This window comes from Mesitornis unicolor, unplaced genomic scaffold, assembly GCF_000695765.1.
Source record: "Mesitornis unicolor isolate BGI_N332 unplaced genomic scaffold, ASM69576v1 scaffold19282, whole genome shotgun sequence".
NCBI lineage: Eukaryota > Metazoa > Chordata > Aves > Mesitornithiformes > Mesitornithidae > Mesitornis > Mesitornis unicolor.
The window spans coordinates 1-9,836 of NW_010171451.1; positions in this window are offsets into that span (position 1 = coordinate 1).

Consider the following 9,836-nt stretch of genomic DNA (forward strand, 5'->3'; position numbering starts at 1 on the left):
CCTGGCGGTCATGGCGGCATCGCTTCAGGGGGGGGGGAAAGGATGAGCGGGAGCGACGGACGAGGGGTTCACCCCAGAGCTGTGACAAAGGGAGGGCGAAGGCCGTGGGGCGAGGCCTCTGCGGAGGGACTGTTTACAAGGCTGTGTAGCAACAGGACGAGGAGCAATGTGTTTTAAACTAGAGCAGGGTAGATTTCGATTAGACATTAGGAAAAAGTTCTTCACTATGAGGGTGGGGAAACACTGGAACAGGTTGCTCGGTGAGGTGGTGGAGGCCCCATCGCTGGAAACATTCACGGTCAGGCTTGATGGGGCTCTGAGCATCCTGATCTCGTTAAAGATGTCCCTGCCTAGTGCAAGGGGGCTGGACTAGGTGACCCCAGGTCCGTTCTAACCTGATGCATTCTATGACTCTATGATATTGGGCTTATGTGGGTCCACTGTAAGCATTTCCAACTTCATACCAGGAGAGAGGCGTTCTAGCTGAAAAAAGGACCAGTTTAGCAACGGAATACACCAAAACATGAGGACTTCATCACCACACCATTGTTTCACTGTGGGCAGCTTGCCTGGAGAGGTCTGGCCATGCATCAGTTTGTGGCTGAGGACATTTTCTTGCCCCATGTTGTGGGGATTACAGAGATGAATGTGTTGCTATAACTACAGGGAGCTCAGGCCTTTTAATTTTAAAAGATCTTTTTCCAGGCCCAGTGCCCCAGTCTCACTGAATCTTTTTGGGTGCTCAGCTGAAGCTGGGGAAAACAAAACCTCAAACCAATAGTGTATGGAAGCTGCATCTCAGTCCGAGGTCCAATGCTTACCCTGAGAACAGGTACCTCACACTGAAGCTATTTCCCTGACTGGGAACCCTACTGCACTTGTGGATGCTGCATGTTTGCCAACAGCCTCCCGTGCCTGAAGAGATACCCAGCCATCTTTGCAAAGACCTGGCTGTGCAGTCCCTGTGGGCACACCGTGGATAGGGGCATGCTGCTTTGTATTCTTCATGGCTCCAATAGCAGCCTTACTTTCAGTGTAACTTTCAGTTCCAGCACCTGTTAAGGTATTAGCATGCAAGTTTTTGTAAATCAGCTTGGAACCATTTAGGCAATTCACCGTCCCTTGCTGTCTGCTTTGCTCCTCTGCTAGAGCCGGTGGAAGGCAAGGGCAGGCACTTCACTGCATGGTCCTGGGATTTAGCTTAAACCCCCCAACATTGGCGGTTGCAGCTACGTTCCTGGACTTCGTGTTGATACAGCTTAACGTGCATGTAATGCTCTGTGCAAGCAGTTCTTAGCTGGGACTTGTAAGTACTGTTACCACAGTGCTACAGGAGGCAACACCCTGAAAAGGACAGTGATTCCAGGAAATTCCCTCTTCCCTTTGGAGGAATTAGCAAATGATGGGTAGTAGAGGCCTCAGCTATGCCTCTGCAGGGATTTCGTTAGGGATTTTGGATAGCAGAGATGCAATTAAAACACCAAAACATTCTGTAAAAAAGGAAATACTCCAGCTAGATGCCAAAGACAATAAAATAACACTGACTTTTAACGTCACACCAACAAGAGAAGCAATTATTTGTAATTTACTGTTTATTTTCATATACAAAAAGATAAACTTGAAATAGTTCTTTCTAGTTTTTTTCCTCCTATCTGTTGGGGTGTAGCTGCTTCACACAGGGCAAATACTACATTCATACTGGTTTATTCGGACACCCAGTGCAAAGCTGAAGCAGCAAAACTCCAACTTGGCAGATCTAATTTCAAACTTGAGACTCATTTCTAAAATACCACAGTAAAAAGGAACAAAGATCCACTGCAAATTCATGAACTATGATACAATGTTCTTTCCAAAATGTCTTCATTTCATAACTGCAATACAATGGATGTCTGCATTAGGCCATTTTATATACACATTTTATATATATATATACTTCTGCAGAATATATATATATAATATACATATATAAAAAATCAGCACACTTCATTCCAAAAGGGGTTACAGCAACGAGCTTTAACTCTCTGTATACTTTTTTCTTTAACAGGATACTTTAGTATAACTTTTGTTAACTCAGTAGTACAAGCTATCTCTGTTCTACATTTTTATAGCTACAAGAGTGAAATATAACCTACAACATTTACATTTCACATATCTTGGTATACAAACAGTACTTATTGAATTTGAGCCAAGGACCAAAAGACTCTTTAAAAATTATTTCACCATCTGATAGAGCTTCCTGTAATTTACACTCAGTTTATTCTGCAATCTTCTAAATCATTTACTTAATCTCATAGTTTGAGTTTAAATCCATTCAAACTGGAAATCCTGGAGAAACAGGTTACTGCAAACTCTTATGTATACTCTATATATACAAGTTAAGTAACACAGCGTAATAAGACTTAGCTATTTATCCTAAAACTGATATACACATATTTCACTACGCTAGACAAGTCTTAGGATTTTTCTTTCTTTAAATAAAGCACAAATTTAGAAGTAGCTGGTAAAACTTACAATTAGATGGTTCAAAATGACAAATGGTTAGGGTGAGATTTCTTTCTGCTGGTGCCAAAACATTTTCTTGTGAGTTTTGTCCTATGCTGTGTTGTTTAACTGTATGTGTCTAACGTTACATGCAGAAAGCTCTTTCCACAAGAATTGACATCAAACTGTACTCAAGTCAACTTTTACAGTATAAAATTTGTCGAACTTAAGGACGAATGTGAAAATATTAACAGGTGAAAGATCAGCCTTTCAACTCTATCATGAGGATCATGCAGAATTCGTAAGCAGATAGTTTGAGCAGATTGACAATGGCATTGTGCGGACTTATGGCATAGAATTGAGGTCAAGAATGTTACTTAGTTTGCAGTAACCACCTCCTTCAATTCTCATCCACCAACAGATCGGCTTTTGCATCGCAGTGATTCCATTGGAAGGCCAGCAGCATTGCAAAATGCCTCCTTCTGGGAGATTTTCCTATTTTTGTAAATGATTTACCAGAGATAATCATAAACCATCAATAGCCATAAAAACGTTACACAGTTGAGGAAAAAATGAGGAAAGATAAACATCTCCTTTAATAATACTAAATTAATTACTAGCCATTATTACCAGTAATTAATTCAAGGAATTACTAGTAATAGTAAATTCATTACCATTTGGATTGAAAATCTACTGTTTTGGCCAAGTAAAATACAGACTGTAATGTCACATCAGCTACAAGGATACATCTTCTAAAAACAGACATTTGGGCGGGGAACATGCACAGTAAAATGTTAATGAAAAGAATGATCTAACTTTTTGGTTTTCCCCATAAAATAAAGAATTCTCTTCAGCAAAGGACCATTAAGGAGACATCACTGCGGCTGAAGGTCTGCTTTTATGAGAAGGTTCTTGGGAGAAGGTAGCTGGAAAATGGAAAGGTCAGACAAGTGCTAGGTCTTGCCAATGTGGTTTTTGCTACCAATAAAATTACCAGGTGCTAAGGCCACCTTCAGGAGCTATTGCATGCTCCAACCTGCTCCTCCTCTGTCACGGTTGGATTTGTGGTTTGAGTTATTTCTGGGGGTGTTTTGTTTTTTAACAGGCGTGGCAATGGCAGAGATGCCAGTTGACTACTGAATTAGGATTTTAATTGACTTGGATGGTTACTGGTTACACTTCAGTTCCTCAAAACAGTGGAAAAGTTGAATAAAGCATGGCCAATGCCTTCCTTTTCACAAAACCAGAAGCTATGAAGTCTTCCCAGAACATGTTTGAGTTTTGCAATACTAACCTTACTGGAATGTTGTACACTGAGAATTTTTTGTTTTTTAACAACTGGAAAGATTAAGAGGCCTCAGCTTCAAAATAGGCCAAAAATGCAGAAATAGTGTTTTAATCACATCATCTGTTCCATTACAATACTGAAATAAAAGGCTAACAAAGGAAGCACTTTTTGGAAAACACTTTCTTGATATATATATCCAGCACAATGCCATTACAGAGCTTCAGAGAAACCCTTTTGGTTTCAATGTTGGAAAACAAAAAAGTTTTGCTTTTTTCCTTCAGTCCTTGGGGATCACTTTCCATTTACGTATATGTATCATATATATACACACATATATGTATATGATACATATATATAAACACCCATATATAGCAAGGTTCCTGTTTGTGTATGTTACGATACTGTAGTATCAAGGAGAAACCAGATAGCAACACTGTTTAACATGAGGTTTGAGGTAATTGGTTCTTGAAATACCTGGATCACAGACTGCATCCAGAAATAACAGCTGGGCAATGAAAAGTGTTTTTTTCCAACAGAAAAAAAAATTTTAGTAAAAGAAAATAAAAGCTTACAGCAGTTGCTTTTACATGGAAAAATAAAGGCACAACAGAATAGCATTACATTTCAGAAGAGCTGGATGGACATAACACAAGTATGATCTCTTTCTGTGGAAGTGTCCCAACAAAGAGGACTTCTGCTTACTCCACAGGTTACTACTTCAGTCAGGGAACTGAGCGTCACCCAAAAACTCCGAGATTTAAAAAAGAAGTCCCATGTAAGTAAGGGACCAGGCGTGTTTAGAAAGTGCTCCAGGAACACGCACACACTCATGGTCCTGCTGAATTAGATGTCAAGTCTACCCCTGGCTTCCACAGGGCCAGGACTTCACCAAGAACACAGACACAGGACTCGGCAATTGCAGGAGCCAGCTTGGGGTCGTCTAAGCACTAATTTCAAAAAAGCACGCTGTCAAGCCAGATTTAGGTCAGCGCAATGTACTGTTTGGTTTAAAGCTTTTTTCAGCAACTCTTACCCCACTGACACCGTGCTGTCAGGGTTAAGGGAATCAAAAAGACTGGAGTGAATTTTCGGTCCAATGGGAAAAGTTAGCTTAAGTGAAAAGAATACATTTTAAAGTCTGTAATACTTTTAGAATACCTTGGATTGGTTACACAAATTTGGAATGCACTTTTTTAAAGTAGGACTTTGGACATGACAGTGCTCCTCTTCTTTAGAGCCTCCAACCAAGACCGTAAAATCTGACGCTGGGAACACAGCGCACCTATCTGCGTGTTCTGGTGAAGCCTGATTAATTGTGTCACTTCAGGGGGAAGGAACTTCCAGGAATTGGCTTTATCAGGACTCTACTGGCAACAGCTCCTTACAGATCATATTGTCAACGCAGCAGACGCAGCTGCTATCAACGGATACGGCAGCGAGCGAGATCGGCCGGGCTATTTGGTCTCAGTAAATTCTTAACACCCTGACTTCACAGCCCACTGCAGCACCACAGCATTTGCCAAAAGATGCCGCTCACGTGTGGATACTTGCACAAATACATGAAACAACTCTTCCTGGTTAAACTAAAGATGGCCGTAGAAAAGTAATAAGCAGAAGGGATGTGACATGCAACATAACCTAAACATATACTCAGTGCCGTCCTCAATGCATGTCCAAATACATCCAACCTTGCTCCTCAAACTGGTTTCAGGCTAAACTTATTCTATCCTCTAGACTTTGATGTAGTGCACACTTAATTTAAGCATTATATATATATTTATTTATTTATTTTGCTGTGCGTACACAGACCTTTCTCCCTTTTCCCTGCAGAAACATATTAGACATTACAAAAATAATCTGTGGTATAAAAGAATTCTCACACAATGTAGAATTTTTGTTTGTATATGTAACTAAAATATATATATATTTTTCTAAAAGTAAAAAAGTCAAAAATGTCCTTATTTTCCTCTATTATATAGTCTATTATATTTACAATGCTACCAAACAATGTTCTGTATGTAAAAGCGATAACAGTTTGCGGGACACTTCCTGCTTAGCGACTTCTCAAGCGGAGTGTGGTGTGAAGAGGACTGCAACAACAGCACTGTCACAACCTTCGCAACCAGCACCTTCCTCTGCCATGCAAGTTTCTTCCATACCAAGCGAAACCAGATCTTTTCCCCTCCAAAACAGGGTAAGTTCTGACAGTCTGGGGATATTAATGGGGATCAGGATTCCCAACGGTGGGGCCTGACCCAATCAACCTGGAAGCACCCCCTAGCACCGCTGCACTGAGTGGACCCAAAGCTTCTGCTGCTTCTACTGACACCAAAACTTCAAGTGGGAACAGCAGGAGACCAAAGTGAAATGCAGTGGAGTTACCGGGGGCACTCGGAGACCTTCTCTTCGAAACAAATGCACACAAAGATCTCGGCATTTCCATAGGTGTAACTCTACCTAGCATAGAGCATAGAGTTATATTCTGAAGAACAAGGAGGAATAAAAAGTGATTTTCTTTTGTTTTAAATAGAGAAAACTATACTATTATTATGAGTAAGCCTGGTACTACTTAGCAGTTAGACTGGTTTAGATGTAGTAGTTAGATGGTTAGACTGGTTTACAGCCATCTTCTATAACACGCGCACATATTTCAACATGAGCCACATACAATTTCCAGCCTTGCTGTACTAATGCAACTTCATTAGCAAGTCACAGCCCTATCATCTCAAACAAAGCAATTTTAGTTCCTGTGGGATTTCCAGTTTCAAAATGCGAGCACCAACTTTTCCACCTAGGAAACCAGCCCGGCCAGTGCAATAAATTCATAAAGGGAGTTACACCAGAGAGATGGGGAAGCCTGGCTCCTGAAGTCAAGGAGAATTTTTACCCAGGATACTCAAGGTTAATATTTACCTAAGAACTACCAGACAAGACAGGAAGATCAACAATGAAATCCTGCAGCAAAGTTTTTGAAGAGCTACTTCCTCTAAGTCTGAATGGGAAGTGAAATTTAGTGCTTGGGAAGTAACGTAAGAGATGTGGTACCCATCACATTCAAGGGAGTGTTAAAGAGGAAAAAAGCCATGATTGCTTATTACAGCTACACCTATGGATGTGCCCGATTGCTGACTTGGCAAAAGCCTCTGCAGTGCTGAACAGACCAAAATCCCGTTGTCAATGCGAGTTCAAACATTAGATTAGTGCTGAGGAAACTACTTGCTTGACAGCTCAAGTGTTGAAAGACCACTAAGTTCATCAGAGCTTATCACAGAATCATAGAATGGTTTAGGTTGGAAGGGACTTATCTTCCTTAATACAATAAATAAATACCAGTTTAAAAGAACCGCTTCGGTTAAACAGGCACAAATTTGTAAATATGCACAAGTTCAGGATTGCCTTCTCTGCTGCGACAGCAAGACATGCACACCTACAGACATTTAAAATTTGCAGCTGAGCACAATTGGAAATTCTTTTAAAAATCAGTTTCTGAATCCTGTTGACAAAATGATCTATAAGGAACCGTTACACCAGGGGAGATGCAATACTTTTTACAATCAACATTTGGTCAAAGTTTGCACGGTCGCGCAGTTCCCCGCAGTAAGATAAGCTACACATGAGAATTTTTGTTTATGCTTTCTCAAAAGAGAAGATTTAAGAGACTGTCTAATAGGCTATTAAAATCATATGGCACTTTCAATAAATACTTTAAAGCTTCTTAAAGAAATCAGAAAAAAGCAACTGCTGTAATAAGCCTGTTTTAGCCATAATACATCATGCTGAAGGAAAAAAATCCAGACCAGCAAACAGATATTAACAGTTAAAAGACAGTACAGCTTTTTTCTTTCTGCAGCAATAGGAACTGGCTCCCATTCCCGGGGAAATGGGAGCAAGCCCACCTCGAAACAAGTATTCACTCAACCTTAACTGCTCTACGCTCCCCCCCAACCTTCACATCACTTCACTTCTAAAACATCGTCACATTTTTATATAAATCTCAGTGCAGAAATGTATCAAACATTAAAAAGCACCGATCCTGCAAGCCTTTACGACTATGCTTAGCATTACGTGAGTGCCCAATGTCGTGACTTAGTGATGCTAAGCACAGGTACGGTGCAGCATCAGGCCCAAAAAGATGCCAACCACCCGCGGGGACATCAGCTGGGTCACAATGGTATCATCCCGTCGGGTTTTGTCAAGGTGTTCGCAACAGAAGCACATTAAGAAACAGAAACTCCCAAATCTACACACGGAAATACAGCCACATGTGTGTACACACTAATATACATTCAGTAACTTAATAGGTTAAGACTTTATTCAGATAGACAAATTAAGGCAATTATCTTACTGTCTCTTCAAGATAAAGGACCGTGTCCTCATTTGTGACCTCTAGGTTTTAAAGCTATATTTTTTCAAGAAATATATTTCAATTTTTCTTTATATGTTCTCCAATTGGCGATTTTGTTTGCTTAATAAATTATATCTGTGCAAGGCTGCACGCTGATAATTTGGCAGTGGCAAGAAGTCCAATTCGCTTATATAATACAGGCTTTGTACATTTTTGTTACAGGGTCATTAGTTCAGGACTGCGTTTTGGCTTAACACAAAGGAAAATTTAGAAGTTCTGGCCATCCAATGGACATAACTTTGTCAGTCTAGCAAGACACAGAATCCATGTTATATTCAAAGTCAAAAAAATAGAAATAATAATTTAAAAAAAAAGAAAAAAGAAAAAAAAAAGATGTACTGTCCTTTCACCAAAACAGACCAAAAAAATAAACACAGAATGGAAAACAGCTTTCACAAATAAGAGTGAATAATGCCCAGGTACCTTATATAGGCAGTTATTCTACAACTGTATACAGTTATTTACAATGGTGCTTTATAAAACAAAAAAAAAATGGTAGCACTTCCTAAAAGATTTTGGAACTTTTTTTCTTTTTTTTCTTTTTTTAAAACTCCCTTGTCATAAAAGCCAACTTACATTAAAATATACTTACTACAAGACAACACAACTAACAAAATATATAATAAAACTCATACAAGTAGAAAATTCTGAGGTATTTCTGGTTTGAGGTGGTCTGTGGTCATGAAGTTTTTAATTTTTTTTTTTTTCAGTTTAAACCTCGGAAGCCACGTAACGTGTGTGTGTGTGTGTGTGTGTGTGTTTGTGTGTGTGTGTTATGTTTTGTGGTATTTTTTTTTTAGCTTTTTTTTCTCTTTTTTTTAAACATTGCATGTTTTGCAAATTAAAAAAATATTTCAATGTTGAATCAGCAGCATTAGGAACATTCACTGACTAGAGCGAGCTTATGGCATAATAAGAGTAACGGTATTTTAGAATATGCACCACTTTAAGACAAAAAAGAAGTTTCGTCACAGAGTAAGGAGAAAGCAGCGTCAAAGAAACCAGTGGGAGATGCTGCGATGGTCGCTGCTGCAATGGTCACTGCTGCGGTGCCTCCACACCCCACAGCTGGGCAGGGCTTTTCGGATGCTACAGGAGCCATCTGCCACCGGTTCAGGTTTTTCCACCCTCCCCATCACCAAATTAATAAGGAAAAAAATAAATCATAGAGCCAGTTTTCACACTCTGCCTCTCTTCACCATCTGCTTGGGCTGACACATAACCAACCCCAAGGCTCATTTTCCTGAACTGACTCGTACTTAAAGTAAGATACAAAACTTTTCCTATCTTCCAGTATTTTACCAAAAACACACTTTCCCAAGTCTTCCAATTAAACTTCTTAAAAGCAGCCTTCCCATTACTTTTTGGAGTCAAAAAATAAAAGGGAATTATAGATCTTGCTCTGTTCTTTTACCACCTGAGCCCAAGATACTGGAGGAAGAAAGATGAGCACCTTCCTCACAACCACTGGCTCTCTGACTCAGCTTTCTCCATACGCTGCAGCTGTTAATACTCTGCCCAAAAATGTCCTTCCCCTCCTCTAATGGTTACCTGAGAAGTAGCTCCATAGCAAATGATGTTTCCCCAAATGCTGCCAAGTCCAACGTCGCTCTCCCCACCCCTATTCTACGCTCCCCCCTTCACTTCTACCATCAAGAATTA